Source organism: Lampris incognitus, chromosome 4 (assembly GCF_029633865.1).
Source record: "Lampris incognitus isolate fLamInc1 chromosome 4, fLamInc1.hap2, whole genome shotgun sequence".
Lineage (NCBI taxonomy): Eukaryota > Metazoa > Chordata > Actinopteri > Lampriformes > Lampridae > Lampris > Lampris incognitus.
Genome location: NC_079214.1, coordinates 17681637 through 17695066, shown reverse-complemented (window position 1 = coordinate 17695066; position 13430 = coordinate 17681637). Strand labels below are relative to the sequence as shown.

Here is a 13430-nt window from a genome sequence, read left to right as displayed (position 1 = left end):
AATGCTCCCAGACAAGCAGGGTTAACAGCAAAAATGAAAAAGTTTAAACTGGGCTGGACTGAAACAGAGTACCTAAGGGTATTTGACTGGGTGGGGGAATGTGAAACCACAACACAATAAACTAGAGGCCATCCAAAAATGGCCAAAACTTGCTACCAAAAAGCAGATAAAGGCCTTGCTGGGGCTGACTGGGTACTATGGGAGATTCATACTTAATTTTGCAACCTTAGTCTGTCCCCTCACAGACATGACTCGAAAACACTACCCAAACCGAATATGCTGGACCTCAGAGGCAGAGGGAGACTGCCCTCTGTTCTCAACCAGCACTGGTTACCCCAGACTTCTCGAAGAAGATGGTGGGTCCACACAGACACCGTGGGTATAGGTTTTGGGGGTGGTTCTATCCCAAGTAATTGCAGGGGAGGAACACCCTGACTTGTTTTTGAGTAGAAAACTCCTGCTCCGAGAACAGCAGTATTCCACCGTTGAAAAGGAATGTCTAGCCATTAAATGGGCCCAGGAAAGCTTGAAATACTATCTGCTAGGAAGAACGTTTACCCTAGTCAAAGAACATGCACCACTCGCTTGGATGTCACGCAACAAGGAATCCAACAGCAAAGTCACTAGGTGGTTTTTGAGTTTGCAACAATTTTACTTTTATGTTGCTCACCAATCAGGTACCCAACATCAGAATGCTGATGCCATCTCGCAATGAGAGGCCCTCTGGATGGTTTGTGCCCTGACTTGGAGGTTGGAGCTGTAGATGTGTCCCTCCACTGTGGGACATAGCGTCCCAGAGTGGAGGGATGCTATGTGGCCAGGAGATGGAGGCAAAGCCCCGATCTGTTGGGCCTTCTCCACGCCCAACCTGATCACACCTGTGGGTAACCAAGTCTGCACACCTGCAAGTGGTTGCCTCTCTCAGGCCCTATATAAAGCCTCCCAGGCAGCCTTTCCAAAAAAAAAAAAAAGAAAGAAAAGAAAGAAAACCTGAGATGGCGAGGACACCACATGCAAGGTAGCTTGAAAACAGCTGAGAGCCGATGTGGCCTTCAGGACTGGTTCAAGAGAAAAGGTTTTTGGTTTTGTTAAGAAGAAATATTGTTGTTACACTTAAAAGCAGTGTCTACATTTTCTGACTATTTTTGTTATATTTTAGTAAAATAAAACCTTCCCTTTGAGCAGACTTTTCTGGGTTTCCAGTTCAATTTTAACCACAGCACCACAACGAACACCCATTCCCTATGGTGATTTGTTAAAATGGTTTTTGTTTTAATGTGCAGAGCATATTCTTTTTGATAACCCCCAACCTCTGGAGACAATAGCCAGAGATATATTTAAACTGATATTGTTCCATAAAAAATCATGTTAACACCCTCTTATGTCAACACTGGGGCCTTGTGTAAGTGCTGTATCCCTGGTATTGTGGGCTGCAGTGGATTAAGGCTTGTAATGTACAGAAAGTACAAGTCCTGTGGGGGAAAAAAATTAGACATCATATTGCCAACCAGAACAACAGCACCGTGGTCTACTGGGAAGCCTGTTTTTGATGAATGCGCAGAGGGAATGCCTCTCCAGCCATGTAATTCAGGTGGACTGGGGAGCTAGGGGAACTGGCAGTAAGAACCCAGAGTGGGGGATATTAAATAATGCTGACAGGCTAGGGCACAGGCTCTGACCTGGTGACCATACGCGACTCAAACCATGTTATCTCCATGGAGCTTTAAACTGCCCGCAACACAGATGCAAAATGTCACCCAAAATGGATCAGTTTCTGTATTTGTTGCGTGAAACCTTATTCAATAACTCTGTTGATCCCACGCGTTTACCATATACTCTGCTGCATTATTGCATGTTTATACTTATGTCCTACCATGCTATAGTAATTACCCTGAAAGAAAACCACGCATGTGTGTAAAAAAAAAATTACGTTTCAGCATGAGATAAAACGTGCAGCTTTTTGGTTATTATGTTTCACATTTTAATGTTCTTTTTAATGTTTATAACAAGGCAGCATATCCCTGTGTCACAATATCCCAATCATCCTCTGGGCTATCAGCGTGCGCATACATGTAAGTGTTTCGGCATGAGTGTGTGCATGCGTGTGCGTGTGTGTGTATTTGTGTTTCGACGTCACCGTGGTGTTGATTTCATACACAATCTGGCATCTGCATTATGCGTAATCTATGGTAGTTAATTGAGCCCACAGGCAGTTGGTTTCAATGAAGGCTCCTGTATTTTTCTGGCAAAAATGGGAGAAAAGAAGCTCTCTGGAGAAAGGAGTTCTCTGTCAAGAGGCAAACAGAGCAGAACTCCTGCTGTATTCATTAGCCGTCATTGATCAGTGATTCAGTCCCTATGCACCCCTTGCCATAACTCAGATATTACCAGTTTCATGTAATAAAATCATTATTAAAAATAAGAGGATCGCGCTAGCATAGCATTTCACTTGTTAAAAATCATATTTTTTGCTGTACAACGATCTATATGGATGTTCATGCGGAGCTCTATACAGCACACTCAATTCCTGGTGTCTTGTTGTCTATGTCAGTGTTTCTTGTATTTGTGTTTTAGCTACCTGCTCTGGTCTGTACAGCACTTTGGTCAGCGTGGGTTGTTTTCAAACGTGCTCTATAAATAAATTTGACTTGAATTGACTTAGTTGACATGGCTTCCCGGTATCTATAGGAGACAGTGACTGCATGATCAGATTTTGTTATTGGCTTTACTCAGTAGCCATCATCACTACAGCCTAGGCCACGAGAGGAGATGCAGTATCGAATGAAACTGGGAGGTATAAAAATGCTGATAAATGGCTGAGACAAAAGTATAAATAATGCGGAGTTCACTGGAACAGTGAGTCTGAGCGAGACTCCACTCCAAGACGGTCCACACCTCCCCGGAGATTGTCTGGCGTAAGTATCCTGTCTGACATCATCAGCATCTGCCAGGCCTCACCCTGTGCATGCAACAGTGAGCATTCTGAGAAGCTAACCTCTGCCTTCACTCTTCTCCCCATAAACTCAAAAGGTCAGCACCTCACTCGGGAGCACTCTGTTTCTATCTCCCAGAACTAGATGCAACAGGCCATTAAAATAGATCCTAAACGGTACTTCATTTTTTTTAAAATCTTGCTTTATTTTGTGCCCGTTGTTACTGTATCCCCCTCTCATCCCTTGAGAAAGGACTCCTCAAAGTGATATACTATCTCTTCTTACTAAAACATGACAAAGGCGCAGAATAAAATCTAACAATGGAATATATACTTGGAGTGACAGCACAGAATTGAAGTGAATATAGATATATAGGAGCAATTAAATCAATATTTCACAACTCTCGTGGCAGAGTGGGGAAAGGACCATTATCTCGCACTAATTGTACCTATAGGGCCTGTTCATTTAGACATATTAATATGTGCTCTCTCATTGCAATTCATAGCTAGTTTCGGGTAGATGGCTGAGACATTACTTGCTGGTCTTTGTTTCTCTATTTTCTGTCTTTATAATAATTTCCCCTTCATCTGCAGCTTGTTTTGTTTTGTATTACGTTATTTGACAATCTGCTAACAACATGTTGTTGCGCTACATGTCAAAGATTTGCTTTCTAACATCAAAGGTTCATTTTGCAGATATTAAGGATTATATTATTATGGTTTAACTAGTACTGTGCAATATGGAAAATATTATCATCACAATAATGAGGGAATTTTACTCAATATTAACATATATCACAATATCTACATACATATGCAAAAAATACCATGTTTAAGAATCCAGCTGAAGTTTGACACATTGAACTAGTTGGTTGGGTAAAGTATACGACAAACCAAAACTAGTTTTGAAATAACAATCTCTCAAACCTCATTTCCCCCCCTCGGATCATATTTTGTGAGAATTTTAGGTAATGCATTCTTGTTATCATTAGCTTAGACAATAAAATTGTCACAATATTACAATATCTGAACTCATCCCGACACAATCCCACTGAAAGACACTAACCATGATAAAGAATTATTGCCCGGCTTAAGGTTGAACCCATATCAATAATTTCCTTATGCTGTATATCCATATCAAAATAAGACCAGGAAGTCACAATTGGACCGAGCTGACTGCAAACTGGTTGTGTGGTAATGTGGAGGATGCCTATGATACCATGTAGGCTACCTTAATGAGACCGCTATCAAAAAAAAAAACAAACAAAAAGTTTAGCAAATAAATCAATAAGTACAAATCAGTACATGTTGTACCACAATGAATGAGCTAAACAGAGAGGCAAAGCGTTTTTTTTTAGAGGTGCTACAATCAAATTGTTTTTTAGCTGAAAAAAATGTTGATTTTTCCTAGAGTGGTAAAAAATGTATGCTTTCTGTTTCTAAATCACACGTTACAATCAACACCTACGTATACGGGGGTATAAAAGACACTGATGTGTCATATTGCATAGGCAAAATGAGAGATCCAGGACCTTAGGACAATATAATATGAATGAGTAGAAAGATGACACGCTGGCTTAAGTTTACCTCTGCGTAGACTTGCGAGAAGCTGGGGTGAGGTTTTCACCTTCAGCTCCCCATACAACTATCACTGTTCTCTTCCTCTACTGTACTGTACTGTATGTATGGGATGTAGAAGAAGAGGACAGTGATGGTTGCATGAGTCCAATTCCTGAACTGACCGAATCTTATATGGATTAGGTGACATAGCATGCTCCAGAAGATGCACATTAGGAAGAATAACTTTCAAAGAAACTATTCCTTAAATATTGAAAGTCTTTTTCAAGGAATATCAGGAATCAGCAATACTGTAATTTCCCCCAGCCCACAGCAGTGCAACACAAAGGCAAAAACACATATCCCAAAACTACAAGAACACATATATCCAAACTAGAACACATATATCCAAACTAAACACATATATATCCAAACTAAGCACACAAAAAAACACACAAAAAAAAATCACTGTCTAAGAGAACAAACACCAGTCAGGATGACTGTCGATCCAATGCAAGCTCTCTGGGCCAACAGGATGTAGCAGACCAAGCTCTCCCAGCCAATCCAGCGCCAGCTCTCCCAGCCATCAAACAAAGACACAAACTTAGACGTGGACGAAGACACTGCATGGACAGTACTGGGTGAGGTTGCTGCAAACATGAGTTCGCACTGCCATCTTCCCACGCCGGAAGTGGAAAAATGGAAAAGCAGAATATCACTGGTGCTAGAACATTGCATGCTATGAATCCAAACAAAGAGTTCTGTCTGCAGGTAGGAAAAGGGCAGGTCAGAGTCAACAGTGATGCTACATGCCAGGATGGTCAATAGACATTGATGACAAAACATGCAAGGCTGTGCCACTAACCTTGGGAACAAAGCTCAGTGTACACTGTATACAAAATAGAGAATGTGCTGCAGATAGTTATTTACTGTGCTTTCTGCAGTTTGCTGCGAGTAATGAAATAATTACAATTTTGAGTGGAAAAACATAAACCACAAATGAAGTAATGCATCAATATGGCAAAGGTTTAGGGAAACAACATACCCCATGACACCGAAACAAGTTAATTAAATGCAATGACTTACAATATTAAATAAGATATGCTGCACTCTGCATAAATGACTAATCAATACCAAAACTGCCACACAAATATTAGAATAATTGATCCTAGGTGATTCAGCAGCTCAAGGGCTAGAGACTTGCAGGATATTGGCTAGCATTAGCAGTGATGGTGAAGGTCAGTGGATACTATAGTAATGACAAATGTCCTCTCTTCGACTCCTTGTGGCTGGACTTTATTTTGGCTAGTTACAGGAAATGATTTTCTGCACCCTCCATCATCATCTACTCACCCTGCATGCTGCAGCTTTATGGTTAGGTCCAATCAGGGTATAATAAAAACAAGCTGTAACTGTCTAACCCCATAATAAAGATATCCACACCAACTGATATCAAAATGCTGGTTATTACATTAAGGGAATCGGTGGCACGGTCATGGAGAGTGTCGGCAGTTGAAAAATATTCACCTGTTAACTTTGCTCTGCCTCCCATTGAGTAGAGGTGTGTGCACATATGCACACAGACACATATGGACACAGAATATATACTGTGGCTGTTCAAATACCAATCCTTTCTGTACCTGCAATGCTGCTATGTCTTGGATAATGGAGACGTACAGTAGAGATTGGTTATTAGCAGGACATGACTGCTAATATTTTCCTCTCTTTCCTCAAAGGAAAGGAAAATAATCATCCACTGTCTAGTTCTAGGTATTGAAAGGTGTCTCTATTTTGGGGAAAAAGAGGACCAGCTATAAACTGTGCTTTTGTTGTTATATGGCAGTGAAAAAGATCAACAGCTGTCAATCTTAATTGGATGGAGCACTTGTAAACGTTAACATGCACATCCAATATGAAAACATCTATGCCAAAGTGAAAAGCTTTTTTTTTTTTTTTACCCTGGAAAATAAAAATCTCTGCCTGAATAAGATTTGTCTTTTTGTTTGTATTAGCAGCTTTCCTAAAAACAAGTCACACACCCTGGACTTTCCTGGTCTGTGTGCTGTAAGGGTCCCACTACTGGAATGGAAGAAAGTGATGGAGCTTGACACGGCCTGGCCATGCTTGAGTAAGCATCAGGGGCGGCCCAGACAGCATCCTAGTTCCCTCCCCAAAGGCCACAGGGTCCAACACTGGAAACACCCAGGCTCCTGTTGCTAGAGGACAGGGGTCCCCAACCTTTTTTACAGTGCAGCCCTTTTATACTTTATATATTTAAAAAAAAATTGTGGGAGGGGATTCCCCCCCCCCTTTTCTCGCCAATTGTACTTGACTAATTACTCACCCTTCCGAGCCATCCCGGTCACTGTTCAACCCCCTCTGCTGATCCAAGGAGGGCTGCAGACTACCACATGCCTCCTCCGATACATGTGGAGTCGCCAGCCGCTTCTTTTCACCTGACAGTGAGGAGTTTCACCAGGGGGACGTAGTTGCGTGGGAGGATCACACTATTCCCCCCAGTTCCCCCTCCTCCCTGAACAGGCACCCCCTGACCAACCAGAGGAGGCGCCAGTGCAGTGACCAGGACACATACCCACATCCAGCTTCCCACCTGCAGATATAGCCAATTCTGTCTATAGGGACGCCCGACCAAGCCGGAGGTAACACGAGGATTTGAACCAGTGATCCCCGTGTTGGTAGGCAACGGAATAGACCGCCATGCCACCCGGATGCCCAATATATTAAAACTTGTATACTATATATATTTGCCGCCTGGCCCAGTCTGCCTTCTGACAGGGAGGGGCATGCTGTCATGACGGGAACACCGTTTCAAACTAAAACTGCCTGTATCTACATGCGTTCATTCAAAACAAAACACAGAGCAGTTTATCCTGTTGATACAGCTAGGGGTGCCCGTGGGATTTCTTCCACTAGTATGCAAACAAACAAACAACATACACACCACGTCAGACACGTTAAGCTATAATACAACAATCACCTATGCAATATTTCATCTTCCATTCATGTTAGCCTTTATAGCGGAATAGCTGCGTGAATAGTGAATTTGGCTCGGTTGCTGTTGTTGCTGTTCGTCCCGGAGAAAAACGCTGAGCCGGACCCGCTGAGATACAATGTGTCATGTTTTTCTCTGGGAGAACGGAGAGCTGATACATTGTTACAATGTTGACAGACAACAGAGATGCTGAGTAAGAACTGAATGAAAGTCCGATGTCCAGCCATTAAAAACAAACAAACATGTAGAATGGGAATAAACCTGGATCAAGGATACAAACAGGATCAAGGAGACAACAGTGGAGGAGAGAGGACAAACATGGCCTGCGGATGCGGATGGTGCCAAATTCAATTTATTTATTTTTTTTCTCAGGGGTTTGCACAGCTGGCAATAAATGGTTTGCATTTGCACGGCTGGGCAATAGGTGGTCTGCGGCCCGGTGCCGGTCCATGGCCCGATTGTTGGGGACCACTGCTACTGGAGATAGATGAGACTTCACTGTCTAATGGGGCTGCAGCTGCTGAGTTTCAACTAAGCTAAACTGAACTTCTCTTTTCTTTGTCTCACAAGGTGTGTGCCATTCTATTTTATTCTGTTCTGTTCTCTTCTGTTCCACCTTAAGCAGTAGTTATGTGCAGAAAAGGCGGATAAAGGCAACATCACACAAGTGGCTGTATGATATGACAAACTCTCAATCATGCAACTACAGTAAGCAATGCTTTCTTTGAGTGCAAATTGATGGGTATTTGTGTCTAGGAAAAGACACTGGTCATTTACCGTACTTATGGTATTACATACTATTGCATCACAGATATGTGTAAATCATGTACTGTGCAATCATGATTTCCTTACAGTCAGACAAATCCAATTTCAAACCAGAAGACTATCAAAACCTAAACACATGGTTGAGTACCTAAGCTCATCTGAATGCAGTGCTTCACTAATGTTTCAAGCTGATAGTTTCCCGATTTCATAGTTTGACTTTTTTCATCTGTCCCTTGGTACAAAGCATCCTAGTTCCCGGTGTGTACTGGTGTGTGTGAGGGGATCAATGATTCTCTGAGGGGTGACATACCAAAATAAAAACATCCACTAGTATTTGGGCATGACAAGGCACTGTTCCAATTACCATCATTCAAATTCAACATGCTTTACCGTCTGAACTATAGTTTGTTTTTTAAATGTGCTTGAATGCCAAGCATGATGAAATTCACTTTCTTTTTTTAAAACCTTTTTTAGCTTTGCCCCCCTTTTCTCCCCAATTGTATCCGGCCAATTACCCCACTCTTACGAGCCATCCCAGTCGCTGCTCCACCCCCTCTGCCGATCCGGAGAGAGCTGCAGACTACCACATGCCTCCTCCTATACATGTGGAGTCACCAGCCACTTCTTTTCACCTGACAGTGAGGAGTTTTGACAGGGAGATGTAGTGCGTGGGAGGATCACGCTGTTCCCCCCAGTTCCCCCTCTCCCCTGGACAGGCGCCCCGGCCGACCAGAGGAGGCGCTAGTGCAGCGATCAGGACACATACCCACATCTGGCTTCCCACCCGCAGACACAGCCAATTGTGTCTGTAGGGACGCCCAACCAAGCCGGGGGTAACATGGGGATTCGAACCGGCGATCCCCCTGCTGGCAGGCAATGGAATAGACCACCACGCCACCCAGACGCCCCTGAAATCCACTTTCTACATTGTGTTGTCATTGGGCAAGAGAGATGTGCCAACACACTTGGCTTAAATGGGGGCAGTAATTGAATCCAGCACAACCACATAAAGTCTGCATTATTATTATTGTTAGCACAGAAGAAGTAACTATGCCAGTGTGTTCAGCTGTTAACTGTACTAATTGAAGAGGATCAAAGAAGGATTCTCATGCACCATTGTTTCCTAATTCATAGGCCAGCTAGAGCTAAAAACAGACCAGGTTAGCTTGCTTTTCTCTCAGGCCTATATTTGTCAATCTTTGTCAAACAATATTAATTAACCTATATTATCTGCCTCGCTAAGTCCTTTGATCACTTAAACAAGATTCTATCACACGTTTTGTCCAGTCCAATGCTCAAGTGTATGCTAACTGGTGCTAGAAACACTGGTCTGTCTGATTTATACCAAACACTGTCACCACAGTGTTGGAATGTACCATTTGTGTGAAGGTGGGGGTGTACATAATAAAATCGCTACTCAGGTGTTATCTCTACCTCGTTTGAATTGATGAAATTAGAACTGTACACTTAAATAATTGGCATTATTCCACCATCCATCTTGTCAACACACAGACACAGCCCTAGATAGATATAGTATTTATTGTCCTGCAGGAATTTTGTTTTCACAGCCAGCATACATGCACAGAAACATACAGATAACCACACTGCAATGTACAGATATACGTACAGATACATAAACACACAACATTCACTCACACTCACTGCTATACTAGGTCAGCGAGACAGTTTGTTTAGTGCTGCTATGGCAGAAGGGACAAAACTTCTGCCAAAGTGAGCTCTTCTCCAACAGAATTTGTCGTCGCAGCGGAGCATGCGCTGAGTCCCAGCCCTATCCACTTTGGATGGTATTTTTTTTCCCCAACACGCTGACCAAGGGTAACGGGTAATCAGGGTTCGATTCCTAAGAGGGAGCCTGTGAAACTGCTACCACAGCTAAGGAAGGCAGCAGGCATGCAAATTACCCACTCCCAACTCAAAGGGGTACTGTGCAAAAGTCAAAATTGAGGACTCTTTCAAATTCCTGTAACTGGAATGAGTACACTTTAAGGACCACTAAGCAGTTTGTTTGGCCAAAATCAAAAAAAAAATAACGGATATATTTTAAACATGAATATATAGCTAATGTGTTTTAAATGATGTGCACTCACAGTAGCTAAAGACTGAATATGTTTCGTAGGTTGCGGAAAAGCTCAAATAAGTTATTTTATTCAACATAGCGTGGGTTCCCCTGTCATGAGGGCTGCCATGTTCACCACCATGTTCAGACCAAAAGGGCCAGAAGGGCTTACTCGGCGTATAAGAAGAGCTTTGCCCTCATTGGCTAAAGCTGCTACTGCTTATGGAAGTCCCTTGTCTGTTCAGTGCAAGTCAAGCACGGAGGGTCATTCATACACCCTACTGACAGACACAACGAGTGAAAGAATTAGGCCTAAAAAGAGAAGAAAACATAAAAGAAGAAAACTTCAAGATCCATGAGAGCAGAAAACGAGGGTGGATGTTGGTGTGGAAAGCTCTGAAAATGGACAATGGATTTTCAAGGAACTTGTTGCTTGTTTTCTTTTGGGCAGGTAACCGAATTAACCATTTTTGTTCACCCCCATGTCTTTACCCCACTCTCCGAGCCATCCCGGTCGCTGCTCCACACCCTCTACCGATCCGGGGAGGGCTGCAGACTACCACATGCTTCCCCTGATACATGTGGAGTCGCCAGCCACTTCTTCTCACCTGACAGTGAGGCGTTTCACCGGGGGGACGTAGCACGTGGGAGGATCACGCTATTCCCCCCCAGTTGCTCTCCCCCCCGAACAGGCGCCCCGATCAACCAGCTAGTGCAGTGACCAGGACGCATGCCCACATCCGGCTTCCCACACGCAGACAGCCAATTGTGTCTAGGGATGTCTGACCAAGCCGGGGGTAACATGGGGATTCGAACCGGCGATCCCCATGTTCGTAGGCAACAGAGTAGACCGCCACACCACCCTGACACCCATCTGCATTTTCTCTTGAGTTGTTACTCTTGCAGGTCAAATACTGTATGTAAGCGTAAGCAATAGTTTACTAGATGAGATGTCAGGCGTACCTATGCCGAGAGGTGTCAGTAGAGCGCAAGAACGGTGTCATATCCGCTGTTTTAGAAGGCGAGAAAGAACCTTTAGGGAAACTCTATAGGGGAATCGTTTAGTGGACCTTTAAATCTTATAATGAGGACCCTTGGAGAGCGAGTCTGGTGCAAGAAAATAGCAGTCATGAATAGCAGCCGCAGGAGAGCAACAAAAAGTGTCAGATATTGGGTCAAAATATTCAACAGTTACACTCATTTAGCCAAGTGCCGAATGTGCATTTTTGCTATTTGGTGACTGAACATTTGGTGTATACCCAATTAAAATGAATCCATTCTAAAACACAACTTTACTTTTTTCTCATAGACTTTTAATTTGCATGCACGTGGTTAAGAATTATAAAAACAACTCAATAAATTAACACTTTTCATCTTCATATTTGAAGACATTTGTTAATCCCTCATAATATTTTATTTTTGTTTTTCCATTAAAACAGAATATTTTTGGCTGAGCAGTAGATTGGATTTAAAAATTCACCCAACGGTACTAATATTGTAAGGTGTACACTGCATCACATGAGATACCAGGCAGACAGAGTGATATCATTTCCTCCTTTTTCTCCCCAATTGTATCCAGCCAATTACCCCCACTTGTCCGAGTTGTCCCACTCACTGCTCCACCCCCTCTGCTGATCCGGGGAGGGCTGCAGACTACCACATGCCTCCTCCGATACAAGTGGAGTCACCAGCTGCTTCTTTTCAGCTGACAGTGAGGAGTTTCGCCAGGGGGACGTAGCGCATGGGAGGATCATGCTATTATGTGTCTGACATTCTTGTGTAAGAAGTGGGGTTGTTGTGAAGCGTCTAGTGTGTTGGTGTAGTGCTCTGTGCCTGTCACGTCTCACTCTCAACCTTCACCTCTGGCTAGCAGAAATGTGAACAGGAGAGCCGAGCACGCCAGTCTCTCCCTGCCAGTACATAGCCTCTCCAACAGCAAGCCCTATGTAGCGCCTCCTTGTGGCAACAAACGGTAACTGGGTACACCTTGGACCCTGGCTGAAGTAAAAGGGAGTCGGAGGAGGTCTGACCCCTAGACGTGCTGTACGCAGACCCACCAGTGTGTGGATATTCCCTGATGCCCACGAACCAGCCCCCAGCTATGGGTTAAATAGTGCTCCTGCCTAGTGGATACCTCGGGAGAGGAATAGGCTACGGGAGTAAACCCCTACAGAAAATCAACGTCCACAGTGCTGTTGTTTTTTGTTTTTCTTGCCCTTTTGTATCTGTCTAAGTGGGACAGTACTGCTGGCGTCGTGTGTAGCTGCCGCTTCTCCCTCTCATAGCCCCCCCTTCCCATCCACCCCTGTATGTCTGTGTTATGTTTATCTGTTGTCTTGTTTCACCCCGTTTATAGTTAAGCAACTTTGAGTGTTAGAGGGGCGCTATATAAGATTGATTTATTATTATTATTGCCCCCAGTTCCCCTCCCCCCCCGAACAGGCGCTAGTGCAGCGACCAGGACACGTACCCACATCCGGCTTCCCACCCGCACACACGGCCAATTGTAGGGATGCCTGACCAAGCCAGAGGTAACACGGGGATTTGAATCGGTGATCCCCGTGTTGGTAGGCAACGGAATAGACCGCCACGCCACCCGGACGCTCAATGTGGTAATATCTTACACAGAGTATGCTCAAAGATAAAAATACACATGGACAGAAAAATCTGTTGACCGACACACATCTACATACATATCTAATGATGTGATGATGAATGTTGGCCATTAATTAAGCTTCATCGGGAGGGTTTAAGAAGACCAGAGCTTTCACACCGGCATTCAAGATAACATGACATGGAAATAGAGTTGTCATGGTAACCAGTGACCCGGTGACACCCGAAATCAAAATGTCAAGACTTCTCACACCCCTGATTGTCCTTGGCAGAATTAACACAGCCTAGCCTCATTACCGAAGCACTTACCCACAGCCCGCAAAGACCTTGAGTCCTCAAGAGCATTACTGCTGAAAATACTAGGCTGTTGTGATGAGGACAAATAAAACTGTGAGGACACCCACACACAAGCTGTACACATATACTTAAACACAGTGAGACACAAGCACACATAGACAGTACTTAGTACAAAT

The 13430-nt window shown here is 43.6% G+C and overlaps 1 protein-coding gene across 1 annotated transcript in view; it reads right to left on the bottom strand.

The window, feature by feature from the left end:
• cd276 (CD276 molecule) overlaps positions 1 to 13430 on the bottom strand; it is a 130355-nt gene that overhangs the window by 15313 nt on the left and 101612 nt on the right. The gene's annotated exons all lie outside the window — the stretch shown is intronic.